The sequence below is a fragment of the Pollicipes pollicipes genome, unplaced genomic scaffold (genome assembly GCF_011947565.3).
Source record: "Pollicipes pollicipes isolate AB1234 unplaced genomic scaffold, Ppol_2.1 Scaffold_4002;HRSCAF=4701_pilon_pilon_pilon, whole genome shotgun sequence".
Classification (NCBI taxonomy): Eukaryota; Metazoa; Arthropoda; class Thecostraca; order Pollicipedomorpha; family Pollicipedidae; genus Pollicipes; species Pollicipes pollicipes.
The window spans coordinates 39,427,995-39,443,740 of NW_023596420.1; the positions used below are offsets into that span (position 1 = coordinate 39,427,995).

At 61.4% G+C, this 15,746-nt stretch overlaps 1 pseudogene; it reads left to right on the plus strand.

Annotated features, from left to right (window-relative positions):
- Window positions 1–15,746, plus strand: part of LOC119093628 (ubiquitin carboxyl-terminal hydrolase 2-like) — a 36,304-nt pseudogene that overhangs the window by 10,642 nt on the left and 9,916 nt on the right.

Genomic DNA, 15,746 nt, shown 5'->3' on the forward strand with positions numbered 1-15,746 from the left:
ACGCCTTTTCCGGGCTGAGACAGTGTCCTGGCTCATCTTTGCACTACGTTGCATCGCTGATCTGCCAGCGTCTCTTGGAGATCGTTTTTGAAGCTTTGGTCGGTGAAAGGCCTCTGGCAGCATCCACTCAGCCCTCGGGGGGGGGGGGGGGGGGAGGTGTAGCCGGCTTGAAGGCAATCAAAAACGCTGGACGGGCGTCACCCACTTTAGAAAGGAACAATGCAGCAGTCCAATTCGGTATTGGGTCTATATTTAGAAATGCCGTGGCTGGATTTCCTCGCGCTAAGCTCTCGTAGCACCGCAGCATTTTAAGAAGCTCCTGCACCAGCAGCGATCTGCAGCGAGCCGCAGGATGTGCCGTCTGCTCAGTGCCGACCGCGCCCAACATCGCGCCAGCGTGTTTGAACAGCAATCTCGAGTGCAGCCCGTGCCGCGCAGGGCTCCGGCGCGGGTTTGTCGGCCGGCCGGCGGACCGAAGGGGGCCCGGTGACAGGTCACACGCGGGCGCCCGCCGACGCGTCACCGGGCGGAGCTCCCAGCCCGGCGCGCGCGCCAGCACAGCTGACGCCTGAATGGCACGCCCGGTGACAACTCGCACGGCTGCCGTATCGACCTGACCCCGCGGCGCTGCGGCTCCGGGCGGCACGCGCGGGGGTGTAGCCCGCCCCGCGCCCGGCAACAGCTCTTGTATTCGCTGCGTGACGATAGGCCGGTGCGTCTCGCCTGCCGGTGACCTCGGAGCGCGCCGCAGACCCGCGTGGCTACGGGGCGATCGTTCGCGGTGATTGAGCACGTCGGGGTCTTTTCGGCATCGACCCGGCCAATACCCGGACTTGGCCGAGGCCGATATTGGCCCGCCGGCCGAGGTCGCCGGCTTCGCTGACCGGGCCCGGGTGCCTGGGTGCCTGGGTGCCTCGCTGGGTGCAGGGTGCATGGCCTCGCCAGGTGCAGCGCCATGGGCGCGCGGGCGGGCCTTATGAGGTGACGTCGTGCGGGCGGACCTTGTGAGGTGACGTGCGCGCGGGCGGACCTTGTGAGGTGACGTGCGCGCGGGCGGACCTTGTGAGGTGACGTGCGCGCGGGCGGACCTTGTGAGGTGACGTGCGCGCGGGCGGACCTTGTGAGGTGACGTGCGCGCGGGCGGACCTTGTGAGGTGACGTGCGCGCGGGCGCGCCTTATGAGGTGACGTGCGCGCGGGCGGACCTTGTGAGGTGACGTGCGCGCGGGCGGACCTTGTGAGGTGACGTGCGCGCGGGCGGACCTTGTGAGGTGACGTGCGCGCGGGCGGACCTTGTGAGGTGACGTGCGCGCGGGCGGACCTTGTGAGGTGACGTGCGCGCGGGCGCGCCTTATGAGGTGACGTGCGCGCGGGGCGGACCTTGTGAGGTGACGTGCGCGCGGGCGGACCTTATGAGGTGACGTGCGCGCGGGCGGACCTTGTGAGGTGACGTGCGCGCGGGCGGACCTTGTGAGGTGACGTGCGCGCGGGCGGACCTTGTGAGGTGACGTGCGCGCGGGCGGACCTTGTGAGGTGACGTGCGCGCGGGCGCGCCTTATGAGGTGACGTGCGCGCGGGCGGACCTTGTGAGGTGACGTGCGCGCGGGCGGACCTTGTGAGGTGACGTGCGCGCGGGCGGACCTCGTGAGGTGACGTGCGCGCGGGCGGACCTTGTGAGGTGACGTGCGCGCGGGCGGACCTTGTGAGGTGACGTGCGCGCGGGCGGACCTTGTGAGGTGACGTGCGCGCGGGCGGACCTTGTGAGGTGACGTGCGCGCGGGCGGACCTCGTGAGGTGACGTGCGCGCGGGCGGACCTTGTGAGGTGACGTGCGCGCGGGCGCGCCTTATGAGGTGACGTGCGCGCGGGCACGCCTTGTGAGGTGACGTCACACTGCTGAGGCGTGGGAATGCTGCTGCGATGTCTGACGATAACAAGAGCTTTACTGAATTGGACGACTCAGTAATCCGTGATTGGCTGATTAATAGTTTTTTCATCGATCGCCAGCTAGGAGAGTCGGATGCATGGGGGCTTTCTTATACTCATTGTCGGTATTCGGCTGCTGTTGGCGCAACAGATACGAATATACCAATGCCCAGCCACCGTAATGTTGCGATGTTCTAACCTAGAATGTGAAAAGTCTCGGAGGCTACCAAACGACAAAGATGGAATTATTGAACATTTATTTTGTGGTGAAAGCGCGACATGTTTATTTGTTTTGGTGACGCAGGCCTCCACTTCGTCCTCCCACCGCATTGAGCAACGGCTGACGCTATCTTGATGGGCCGGGCCGGCCGTATACGGTCCGGCCGCGCGGCGCGCGCCGCGAGCGGCGTCCGGCCAGCCGGCGCGCTCCGTCCGTCGCCGGTTTTTCTCACCGGCGCCGGCCGTTACCGACGCGCGCTCGGCCAACGGTGCCATCGTCTGTGGTGTGCCGACGCGTCTCGACGGACGCGACGTCGACAAAAAGCGCCAGACGCTGCCCACGAGCGGCGCTGGGACGGCCGCCGCCACCGCCGCCGCCGCCGCCGCCGCCGCACCGCGCCGTTATCTGGGTCAGCTCCGCCGGCTGTGCCCACATGGCCGCACGCGGGATCACACAGCCGTGTAGCGAACGACAGGCGCCCGTAAAAAGCCTGATCGGTTTGGCCGGTCTGACGATGCGCCGCCGGCTCCCGCCGTTAAAGCCGCCGGCGTCTTGGGCTCCGAAGAGCCGGGATCCCGCGCCGCCTGCCTGACTGTCCGGAACCGATGGCGCATTCCACACGGTGTGGAAAGGCCCTGACTGCCGACTCCATCTCCGCGAGCCCTTTTCCATGAATCAAACAACGGGTTCGGCCTCGTCTGAGATTTCACCACAGGTCGAGCTCAGCCCTATAACCACGTTGAATGATACAACCCCATTTCCTTCTCGATGCATTTCGAGCGCCTCGTGCCAAAAAGGAAACTCATGTCAAGACAAAAATGTTGGAACTGCAAATGGGGCTTTGGATGGAGTGTTTCACGCAGCGCCCTGGAGCTAACGCTAGTTTTCCCAAATGTTGCGGGGGGCGGGGGAGGGGGGGACGAGGGACTAATCTCCGATTAGCAGCTAAGCGCCGCCCATACCCCGTGCCGCGCTCGAAGGAGCCTGGCTGTTCAGCTGTTCACAGCCGTCACCTCATCCGATTTCATTCGAACCGCTTCTGCGCAGCCTGACCTTTGGCTTGAACGCGACGTCAGGCGGCCGGATTCATTACCCGACCTCGCTAATTGGACGGGATCCGCGCGGAGCTCCTCCGCCGTGACGTCACGGCCACGCCCGCGCCTCTGCCAGCTACTCGGCTGGTCGCCGGGCCGCCTCTGCGGGCCCTCAGCCGCCTCGCTCGTTATCGTAAATTCGGCCGGCGGCCGGCGCGGAGCGGTGTTTATGCGGCGCGTCCCGCCGCGTCCGCCCGCCGTCACGACCTTAAATGGCGGCCTGACGTCAGCGTGACGTCACCGGTGCTCCCGAGCGTTCCGGAGGCGGCGTCCGTCCCGGGCGGTCGTGCCCGGCCCGGCGGCCGGGTTGACCGGCCGCACTGTTGGCGGCGTGCTTGAAAACGACCTGCGTTAAGTCGGCTGAACCAGTTACTTGAACGGAAAGGCAAAGTTAAGCGCGGGAGTGACGGTCTGCGTGACGGCGCCGTGTGTGGCCTTGCCAATGACGTACAGCTGGGGAAGAAGTGGAGCGAGGCCGACAGTCTTTGCCTCGTTCCAGGCATTTTGAACTCGCTGGTCGTCTATATTGGTCCTGGAAAATGGAGTGCCAGGTTGATGCGCCTCAGCGTGGCCAAAGTACATTATCGTGAAAAGGAAAACCGTCACTGACGGCACCTGTTTTTCCTTCCATTCAGATTGCTCACTGGTTAGCCAACATGAAACACCAGCGAAGTTGCTGCACAAGACGCAGTTCAAAGTGGCTTTGAAATTATATCATCTGCTTGGTACTGGCAGACTCCTCTTTTGTTGGTGGCTTATGGCAGGTGACAAGTTACGTCAACTCACGGGGAGAAATACCTCAGCGACGTGGGTTGTGTTGATCCTATGACCTCGCCTCGTTCGGGCAGAAAGGTCTCCTCAGTTCAGCGCGTGCGCTGTCGCCTCAGGTTACATGTCACCACATCGCGCCAGCGCAGTGCCTGTGGAGACCATCGCCAGACTGTGACCTCCCCTGACACCCGGCGGCGGTGCTAGCCCCACTCTCTGGACCAGCCCCTGGCTTCCGGCCACGCTCCTCAACGCTGCCGGCGCTCGGTCCTGACCACACCCCTCGGCAGGGGCCGTGTCCGCGCCGCCCTGGCGACGCCCCCCGGGGAGCGGGCGGCCATCGAGCCCGTCGGACGGCGGTGCCGATCATGATGGATCGCGCAGAGAAATGAGGTAATCGGCGGGCTGTCTGGCGCGCCGGGCGCGCGTCGGCTGCAGCGCCAGCGCCCCGCTGCTCGCGCCGCGGAGAAGGCGGAGGAGGCGGCGGCGGCGGCGACACGCGGGACGAAGGGGTGGGGCGGAGACCGGGTGGCAACAGCGCTCAGAGACGGGGGGGGGGGGGGGGGAGCGGCGGCTCTGCGGTGAAACCGTCAGCTGTGATTTGTACGTTCGAGAACGTCGTGTTAGCGTATGATGAATGCGTATCTGAACTCGATCACAACGTTGCGATGACAACGAATGTGATGACAACGTTGGAAACACTTAATCTTCGCAAGGAGGTTGCCGGCGGGGTAACACCTTAACGTTTGCAGGAACGTGCCTGCGATGAAGCGCTAGCCTGACTCCCCGCAGGTATAAGACCGGCTCGGGCCCGGAGAGGTACCTTGACCCCCCACGGTCCAGCGTCCGGGCCCTGGGGAGACAGCAGCGTACAACGCAGCCGGGCGCGGTGCCGTCCGGCGGCCTTGGTCAGACGGATTGGTCGATGGAGACGCGCCCAAGGTGGCGCGGTCTGAAGAGCACTTCACCGTGAGGACGACAAACACGTCCGTGGCGCGGCGAGGGCTCGCATCGGCGGCGGGACCGGGAGGCTTGCCACATGGCTGAGGCTGGACCTTGCCGCGGACCCTGACCTGGTCGGAGCTGTCCTGGTCTGCCCCGGCGCAGCCTGGCCTGGTCCGCCATGGTCTGACCTGGACTGTCATGACACCTCGCCTCACCTCACCTAGCATGACCTGGCCTGGCGTGATCCGATACGAGCTGTCAAAATCTGGCATAAATATGCTCTATCCATGACTAGCTATCCTCCGCCGACCTGACCAGACCTGACGTAGCCCGACCTACCGACCTAGCGTAGCCTTGCCTGACCTGATGATGATACTACAGCGCCGCCGTCCTAGCGCTGCCGCCCAATGGATGTTTGCCCCGTGACCATCGCTTGCGAAAGATTTGACGGTATCGCCTGAAGTAGGTGCACTTAATCTGCACCTACTCTACTCCGTATCTCTCTCTCTCTCTCTCTCTTTCTCTCTCTCTCTCTCTCTCTCTCTCTCTCTCTCTCTCTCTCTCTCTCTCTCTCTCTCTCTCTCTCTCTCTCTCTCTCTCTCTCTCTCTCTCTCTTCTCTCTCTCTCTCCTCTCTCTCTCTCTCTCTCTCTCTTCTCTCTCTCTCTCTCTCTCTCTCTCTCTCTCTCTCTGCCTCTCTTGTTCTATCCTTCTGATAACCTTTCTCATTCTGGCCTCTTTCCTTTTAGCTCCAGGTTCCCACATTTCCGTCACTTCTGCCTCCATCTCTTCCCTCCCCCCTCCCCTTCAGACTCTTCTCTCTCTCTCTCTCTCTCTCTCTCTCTCTCCTCTCTCTCTCTCTCTCTCTCTCTCTCCTCTCCACTTCTCTCTCTGTATCCGGTGTGCGCACGACCCCCCTCCGCCCCACCCCCGCCCGGCCGCCGAAGGTCGCAGAGACCCATACATACACAGACGAACAGACACGCGGCCGCCCGCGCCGCTCGGCCGGCGTGCGCCCCGTCGACCGGCGTGCGTCCCTCCGCCGGCGTGCGTCCCGTCGGCCGGCGTGTGCCCCTCCGCCGGCGTACGCCCCTCCGCCGACGTGTGCCCTTCGACCGGCGTGCGGCCTTCGGCCGGCGTGCGTCCCTCCGCCGGCGTGCGTCCCTCCGCCGACGTGCGTCCCTCCCTCGGCGTGCGTCCCTCCGTCGGCGTGAGCCCCTCCGCCGACGTGCGTCCCTCCGTCGGCGTGCGCCCCTCCGCCGACGTGCGTCCCTCAGCCGGCGTGCGTCCCTCCGCCGACGTGCGTCCCTTCGCCGCCGTGTGCGCTTCGACCGGCGTGCGCCCTTCGGCCGGCGTTCGCCCCTCCGCGGACGTGCGCCCTCTGCTGGCGTCGCGCGGGCCGCACCACTCTCGTCCGGAGGTCACGTAGAGCACACAGACGATGGCGGCGGCAGCCCTGACCCACCTCCGCGCGCGGGATGGGGGCTTGCTTCCAGGAAACGAACGAGGGTGACGCTGGTGCGAACCAGGGCCGCGTCGCTCTGATCCGGCGCAAGGTGACCTCTCGCGAGCGCGACGCATTTAAGCTGCACAGGCTCGTTGGGGGGGGGGGGGGGAGGGGCTTGCGTGTGAGGAGGCCGAGGGTTAGCGGTGGCTCGAATTACAAACATGATTTACGCTGGATGCGAAGCCGTTTGGCAAGTGAAACGATTTATCGAAACGGTGTGTTTCCCAGAGCAGAAAGCCAGTGTCCTTGTGAGGACACATGCCGAAGTTAAGGTTTTCCGCACATGGCCGGCAGAACAAAACCTGAGATCTCTGAAATCGTCCTGGCCGCAAACTCGTCACGCTGCGCGCATCGTTTGAGAGTGCTCGATTTCTTCGGTATATCTTGACATGCACTGGTAAATGAATAGGCGGACGCCTCCTCGGGTACGGGCTTGCTCAGGGCCTACCTGCTGACAAATGGCTTGCACTAGCCGTGTTTCGCGGACCTTTGCTGGGAATGAGACATGACGAATGGCGATTTCACCACGTAGTGACTTCATGTGTTGTACAACTTCCGACCGTCGGTTCCAGTTCAACGCTATTATTGGCCGTACCCGAAGTCGACGCCTTCTTGGAAATCTTGGTGGGGGTCGTTGGTCAGCATCGCGTCGTTCCCAGCGTTGATCACGCTGATGAAGTATTTTTAGACCTATGGCAAGTCATACTTAGATAACTGCTGACGAACCTGCGATCGCCACAATGCAAAACACTTTCATGCATCGACTGGTGGCATGGAACGGCAAGTATCGAACAGGTGATAAATAGGCTTGATCTCTAGTTGCAGTCGATCGCACATCGCGAAGTTTATCTTGTCTCGGACCCATAGAAATGGGCTTATGCTGAGCGTTTGCACGTTTATGACGCGTGGAATGGCCAACGAAATTGCCAGTCCCTGCGTGCTGCAACCTATTGCGCTCGCGCTTAATACATATGGCTTTCGAATGGCTGGGCACCCCACTGACGCCATGAGAAGCTGTACAGGCGCGAAAGGTAATGGTAATAACAGGTAATGACTTGACCGACGCATACGAAGCAATCCAGCGTCGGGTTGAGAACTGCTCCGCGCGTTAACTGAGCAATGTTTTTCAGTCCAGCTGCAGCGGCTCTCGACATACCTGTGTTGCCATGAAAATGGCGAGGAAATGGTGGATCGACCGGGAGGTTGACAGAAGATCAATGCGACTTATGTCGGGAGAAAATAACGGCGGCATGGCCGGAACGCGCTCTCTTCGATTGCACTGGAACACGCAAAATATGCAGCGTTGTGTGAGCGGACCGCCTTATCTCTGTCATTTTTTCACTACGTTCAAATGCATCATACATTTTTAAAAGAGCTTCACTATTGCGAATTGTCAGTTTCCTGCTCATTCCACAACAACCTTTTTATACTTAATTTGTTAGCTGTATTTGCGAGGAATATCGTGCATGCACGAATTATAGACATTATATACGTATGAACGTGTTATTCAGTAATGTCAACTACTGATATTCCTTTCAATAAAGGCATATAGCCGAAATATTGACCCATATATGTTCCTTCTTTTTCCTGATTATTCTACGAGGAATTAGGCTGTTAGTACTGTCTAAGCCTTGCTATACTGCTCCGGCAGTCACATGATCCTTATGCATTCTGTAAACTTTTGGGGAATACCAAAACCGGATCCTTGCGTGTCCGTCTCAGTCGCGCCTGTCGACACATCAGAGCTAGGGGATTAAGGCTACCAGGCCGCGTGTGGACCAGGCAGTGAACCTGCAGCCTGGCAACTGTGTGTGGACCAGAAGCCTGGCAACCGTGTGTGGACCAGGAGCCTGGCAACCGTGTGTGCACCAAGCAGTGAACCTGGGGCCCGGCAACCGTGTGTGGACCAGGAGCCTGGCAACCGTGTGTGCACCAAGCAGTGTACCTGCAGCCTGGCAACCGACGCTGGCGGCTGGAGGAATCCTCTCAGTCCGCGAAAGGAAACATATGGGAATAACAAACCGATGCCGTTTGTGGGCTGATGTCTAATACTCTCGCGCGGACGAAACTGATCCGTTCCATTATTGGGCACTGAGTGCCGGCTCATGGGTCCTCGTCTCACTTGTTTCCCCGGTCGGCGGGGGCTTGACCTCGCCGACACTTCCGCCAAAATATTCTTGGGACTCAGCCCAGCTGGCGGGGCAAGCACCCAGCGCTCGTGCCGGTCTGGTTCGCAGGGGGCTGGCGCTACCACATGCGAAGTGCCGTCAAAACGCCAGGCGGTAAAAAACCTGGCGGCCGTGGGTTGGGTTCGACAGAGGTGTGGGAGGACAGCCTGATGGAACTTATTGGCCTGTGCGGCTGCGTGATGTATTTCCCGTCCACGTGAGCTGTCTGGGTGGCCGCCTTGGTCTCGAAGGCCGCCGGGGTGGACGCCGGGGTTATAAGGAGTGTCCCGTTTGACCGCAATTTGATGCAGGCGACCCCGCCTGAGTTAAACATGCCTTTCTTGCACGATTGACACTATCATTGCCGCGTTGCGGCCTGTTCTGCATCACTAAGTATCCGGCTGATCAGCCTTCGCCATCTGCAGGTGTTCCACTAATCAGTGGTGGGCTCACTGGCGCCTGGCCACTGACCTCGAATAGCCGTGCCTGCGGTCTTGTGTCCGGCACCATCTGGGCTTGCCTTCCCTGTCCGACCCGGTCAGTCGCTTGACCTATTTGACCCGGCCCACTGAGTTGTACCTCTGGCCCAGAACACCCTGCAACGCGGTCCACCGTGTGGCCTCCCTTCCCCGGTAGTTTCTGACTTCACTTCCACGCGCTCGCTGTGCAGTCTCACTGACACGGCACACTGCGTGATCTCTCTTCCCTTTGCATTTCGCGGTTGGCGCCCGTCTGTCCCCTCTGACCCCTCAGCCCGCGTCTGTTCCCTCTGATCCCTCAGCCCACTTCTGTCCCCTTTGACCCCTCAGCCGCGTCTGTCCGTCTGACCCCTCGGCCCGCATCTGTGCCTTCTGACCCCTCAGCCCGCGTCTGTCCCCTCTGACCCCTCAGCCCGCATCTGTCCCTTCTGACTCCTCAGCCCGCGTCTGCCCCTCTGATCCCTCAGCCCGCGTCGTCATCGCCCGGGCTGGTCGCCATCGCAGACGGCCTCAAACACCGCCCGGCCCGACACGCGCCACATTAATAATGCATGCGACCCTGACGGGCCGCCGGGGCCGAGCCATGATTACGCTACTGTCTGGCTGCGCAGGCCTCTCATTCATTGCGGCGCACAATGCGGCGCCTGCGCGGCTGCCGCGGCGGGGATCGGGCGGCTGTCGCGGCGGTGAGGACCGGGCAGCTGCCACAGCGGGGACCAGGCGGCTGCCGCGACGGGGACCGGGCGGCTGCGGCGGAGGAGACCAGGCGGCTGTCGCGGCGGGGATCGGGCGGCTGTCGCGGCGGGGACCGGGCGGCTGCGGCGGAGGAGACCAGGCGGCTGCCGCGGCGGAGGCCGGGCGGCGCCGGTCGCCGCGGCTCGACTCTCAGAGAGCCCCCGGGTCGGCACGCTCCACGTCGGGTCACGGCGCGTGCGCAGAGCCTGCTGGGGAGCCCCCTTGTCAGGCCGCGTTGTCAGCCTCTGGGTGCGTACGGGTGGCGAGTGGAGTCGGGCTTTACGTCGCATCAGGACAGTGATGTGTGCAGTGAGCATCGTGTACAGCGTACACTGGTATATACAGAAGTGCGCGTCATACATCCGGATCAGGGAAGCGACGCTCATCGCTAGACGCACGCGTTCGCAGCACTCCAAGCTTTAGGATTAGCTGGGGCCCAAAACATGTACACACACACACACACACACACATATATATATATATATATATATATATATATATATATATATATATATGTGTTACGCATGAGAATGCATTAGTAGCATGTGGCGTGTCACCATGTGTCGTCTCGGAGATGACGTTAGCGTTGTATGCGAATTACGTAATACACACACAATGTCATTCGCTGCAGGATGACCTCACTGGGCCACCGCCTGCCGACCAAACGCCTCCCCTTACTACGCCGCCTGCGCCCCAGGGAACACAGCGGACTGGCCTGGCAACAAGGCGCCCCGCCCCCGCCCCCGTCCCGTCCACAAATCGCCGACGTGCGGCGCTGTGTAGTTAGCTCGTTATGCCAGCGGCGCCGCCGTGTAGTTAGCTCGTTATGCCAGCGCCAGCGGCGGCGCTGTGTAGTTAACTCCTTATGCCCGCGGAGCGACATGACCCCAGTGTGCCGCGGGGTCCGTTTTTGTGTCGTGCACTGAGTTGTGTTTTGTGTCGGTCACGCTCAGTCGCGCACGTTTTTGCCGGCGACAATCATTCAGGAATGTTGTGCCAGCCGGCACTCATTCAGCAGCTTGCCTACGCCACCGAGTCCCGCGCCGTTGCTTGTTTCACCGTATTATGACTTCTCGAACTCACAAACAGTGGCGTCGGTCGGCTTTGTCGCTCGTAGGTGGTCTGTGCCGGCCAGCAGGACATCATTCATCCCGCTGTGTCGCCTGATGATGATAAACATGGATGCTTATGTCTGGTACTGCCAGCAGAAAAAGGAGCGAATGCGACAGCGGGCTCGGCTGTGCCATGCATTACGCACGGGCCCCAACAGGCCTGACATGCATGGGGATGAGGACGCTTGCGAGTAAGAGCACATCACTTGTAAATGGCGTGTCCTTGCCCCACATTTGCACATCGTCCCCATTAATAGAGCAGCCAATAACTCACATGAGTGCGTCACTGAATCATGGCGTGTTTCGTTTCAGGCTGATATCTGCGGCGAGGGATGAACTCAAGCGGTGACGTCACGCTGTCTCGTCTGTCCAGCTACTCGTCCGGCGCCGACATGCCTGTCACCTCCCGCCTCACGTTCACACCCTCTTCCTACTCGTACTCGCCGCGGACGTCCTCCTACCGGGGCTCCAGCCTGGACCGCGGCTCCTACCTGCCGCTGGGCTCCAAGCTGTCCTCGCTGTACCCGTCCTCGTCGTCCTCGTCGTCCTCGTACACGCCGAGCCGGCCGCCGCTGCCGGCCTCCGACTTCCGACGGCGGTATGACGCCGGCGGCGCGCGCGCGTCGCCCGCCGGCTCGGCGAGCAAGCCCTTCGACATGGACTCGGTGGGCAAGATGACCGAGGCGCGCAAGTACCTGATCGAGCGCCGCGCCGCCGAGAACCACCCGAGCCCGGTGCGGCCGCGGTACGCGCGCACCGAGAGCAGAGACGTGACCGCGAACGGTCGCGGCGCCTCCGCCAACGGCACGCTCGACCTGCTGACGTCGGGCGCCTCGCGCTCGTGCCGCGGGTCGCTCAGCGGCGCGAGCGGCGACGGCCGGCCCGACAGCGTTGAGCGCGTCTCCGAGCGCATCCTCAGCTTCGAGTCGCGCGCCAGCCCGAGCCCGGCGCTCGGGCGCCGGCGCGCCGAGCCCGAGCGCGAGCGCATCGTGCCGATCCAGCTGGAAGGCGCCGAGCGCTGCGAGCGGCGGCCGTCGGTCTCGGAGCTGCGCCGCCAGTTCGACAGCTCGGTCGCTGCCGCGGCGGCGCCCGTCTCTGACGACGACTCCAGCTCGACCATGTCGTCCGGCTCGCAGCCAGCGTCGCCCGTCAAGGAGGCGGCGGCGGCACCGGCGGCGGCGGCATCGGCGGCGGCGGCATCGGCGGCGGCGGCGGCGACGGTGGAACGTGTGGTGGGCGGCAGGGCGGCGGAGCCAGAGCGGCCCTCCTCGCCCGCCCCCCTCACCAACGGCTTCAGCCGGGAGAGGCCCAGCGCCGCCGGAACCAGCGATAAGGTGGGCACCTGCTCAGACATCCCCACACCTGAATGGTGGCAGGTAGTGAAACGGTATTCACCAATTCTCTGCCCGGGGACTGTGACAGGAGTGGGGCGGGGTAGATGAAGCGTCGCACCCGACCGAGTCCCGGTCGGGACGAAAACGTTTTCGACACGCCCACTGATCTCCTTCCCCGTAACGGACCCGGACCGGTCGCCCCGCTGGCCGTCACGTCATCCGAACGGCCGTCTGGGAATCTCTCAGCTCCCATTTGCCGTTGATGATGCCTAATCAGGTCGTCGAAAACAAAGCCATCAGCGATGCGTTGAAAAACGCGCCGACGGCGGGTCAGCGGCCTCGGCGCCGGTTGATAGCCGGGCAGCGGTCGCGACCGCGACCGGTGCCAGCTCGTGTGACGTCACCTCGCGGCGCTGACCGGTCACGTGACCGATCAGCTGACGGCGCCGGAAGCGGGTCAGCGGGGCCGCCAGGCGGGACGCTCCGGCGGCGTCGCGCCGACGCGAACGGGAGCGTGGGAGCGGGCCGGCCGGCCAGGCTGACCGCGGCCGGCCGAGGCAGCGCCGCTCGTGTGGAGCCGCACCGATGGCTGCCGGCCGGCGGTCAGCTCTCCCGTGGAAGTGCCGAGGGAGCTGGAGAGCTGTCAGCTGGTGGGTGCGGAGCGGCACACGACCGGGCGCGCGGGCGGGAGGGGGGGGGGGGGGACTGCAGAACGGAATCAACACGGTCAGGGATGCGGTTTCGTAAACTGGTGCGGAATGAGCTGAACGGAAAATGTCTGAACGTGCCCTTTCCGTAAAAATGCGGTGAACAGTTATCTACGGATTTGATCCACTTTGTTCTGTAGCGGCTGATGCGCTGGAGCCGTTCAACTGAACAGGAAGCTGGAAGCTTCACGGTATTGGATGCGGGGCTATTGCAGTATAGTTATAAGAGCGCGGTAGGTGAGAGACGAAGAGTACAATCGTCATTTTCGTCATGTTAGATAGCTCTCATTGACTGGTTACCGCTTCGCCTGGGCTTCCTTACGAATGGCCGTAACTAAAATAAAACTGGCACATCTGTGTCTAACTAGGGCAAACTTCATTGGCGCCAACGGCTGACATGAATAGTGACCCCATACGCCGGTGGTCCCGCTGCGTTCAACCTTGACCCGAATAACCGAAACCCAGTGGTCACGCGCGCGTACTAGTTTGTTATCTTGTTCATCAGTGGATTAGGTCCTTGGCCAGGCAAAGCGGTGCCATATTACATCACAGCAGCCAGATTCCCCGCAGGTGCTCGTTTTGGCACCTCGGGACCTGTGGTCGACAGGTCACGGACCCTTCCCCTCCCACCTCACCACGGCTCAGTCCAGCCGTCTCGACCCAGCATTTCCCGAACTTCCGAATCACTTCCCTGATCCCTGAATCAACGTTCTGAATCACTTCCTCAACGCGCCTGCCGCCGCGCGCCGCGCCATGCCCCTCCCCTCCCGACGAACGCGTGACCCGCCACCGCCCGGCTCCGGTGCCCGCAGGGCGGCGCTCCCCCCCCCCCCCCCCTAGCAGCTGTGAGCTCTGGCGGCGGCGGTCCGACTGAGCGCGTGCCAGATTGAGCGGCGGTCAGTGACTTGGCGGCGGGCCGCCGCTGCCGCTGCCGCTGCCGGGCTGCCCCAGATGTGGCAGCCGACGGGGCTGGGTTCTCACGCGCCCCTTTCTCTCTGTCGCCGTCTGCCATTCTCTTTGTCCGTATTCCGGGCTTTCTCCTTTCATTTTTTTTTTGCCGGGTGTTTTTGCTTGTTTCTGGTCCATTAGGTACCCTTGTGGTCTTCACGGACAGGTTTTTGCCAATATAATATTAGGTTTTGCTTTGGGCCCTCCGCCTTGGGCTGTAGCGGACCGGAAGTAATTAGGAAGTAACTTTCTGCGCTTTTTCGCTCCAATGCGATTTCCTCCAGGACTGCCGCGGAGAAGCGCAAGCATGAAGAGTATCACAAAGGGTAAACGAGCATAAACCCTTTCAGTTACATTATGCTTATGCATCATCGTATGGGCGATGTCCAATTTACGACAGTGAACGGGCCGTGGCTAGCCCAGACTTTTCTTTTTGCTCTTACGCAGTCACCATTTCCTGCTTTAATGTGGAGCCAAGCTCTGCTCAGACCTGCAAAGTGCCGAACTTCACTCCTCCGTCTGCCGACGGTCTGATCCGCCGAGGCGCGGACGGGAGCTCCGCAGCAATGCGCGGCACCTTAGCTGATTTTCACCCGGTCGGCCGTCGCGTGCATGCGACGGGCGGGGCCTGTCAGGCGGCGGACGGACGGCCCCGGGCCGACACGAGCGCCGGCGCGCCCGAGGCCAGAGCCGCGCCGCCCCCCGCGAGCGGGTCCCGCCCCGGCAGGCGCGGGCGGCGCGCTGGGCTTCCCGTCCCGCTCGTGCCATGGGGGGATCTTGATGGCCTGGAGCCGGTGCCGGGACTCGGGACGAACCTGGCGGGCCGCGTGCCGTCTGCGCTCAAGGTTACTGCGGGCAAACGCTCAGAGGCGTTCTTGAGGTCACGATAATCTTGGTGCTTGCCCTGTGTTGAGCATCGCTTGTGGTCATCCAACAAACAAATGGCCGTGCAGCCACCAGATCATACGACAATGTGATGGAAATTGGCACAGCAGAGCAGTGACACCCTGCTGTGACCGCCATTTCAACACAATCTGTGTCCTCACGAGCTCTCTAAGGGCACCTGCACCGCTATCAGGGCGAACATCGCCGCGCCACGGCCATTCCACGAACACATGGGTGGAGTGAGCTTCAGCCCTCCTTGTTAGCATAATGCATGTAATAATTAATGGTGCTTCATTAGGCTACGAGCAAACATATTTCTGAACAGGCAAAAGCCCCACGCGCTGCTGTTATTTACGCGGAAGTCCTTCGAATCTGTTAACGAACTGTTAGAGTGTCTGTTGCCCCTCACATTCAAATGACCTGTGACTGATTGATGGGGTTAAACATCGAGCTTGAATGATATATTCGTGATACCTTGTGAAACATTCAAAACACACGCGAGTACATGGAACAATACGCGAAGAACCGTGAGTGCTACGAATAAAATCGCTGTGTATGTTGTGAATAATTTTCAAGATAGGCTAATCCGATAACTCACCGATGAATACCTTACCTACGAAGAATGCATCTGAAATGCGTTGACATGTACACCACGTTTTTTTGGTTTTGTGCATTTTGAAGACGTTTATTGCCTCAAACAAATGCAGCCTAATACGTTTTGGTACCCAGAGATAAATTCATCGACTGGTAAAATCCGGCTCTTGGACCTCTTTACAGTTGTAAGTAGGACGTTGTTATTGTGTAGGCACTTTTGGTAATTTATTGCAATTACGCTAGCTTGACACGTATATCAGCTACGTCATTTTGTCAGCTAACTAACCATTGCAGCGAAATCCCTGGTCCCTCCAATCTCAGTACACAT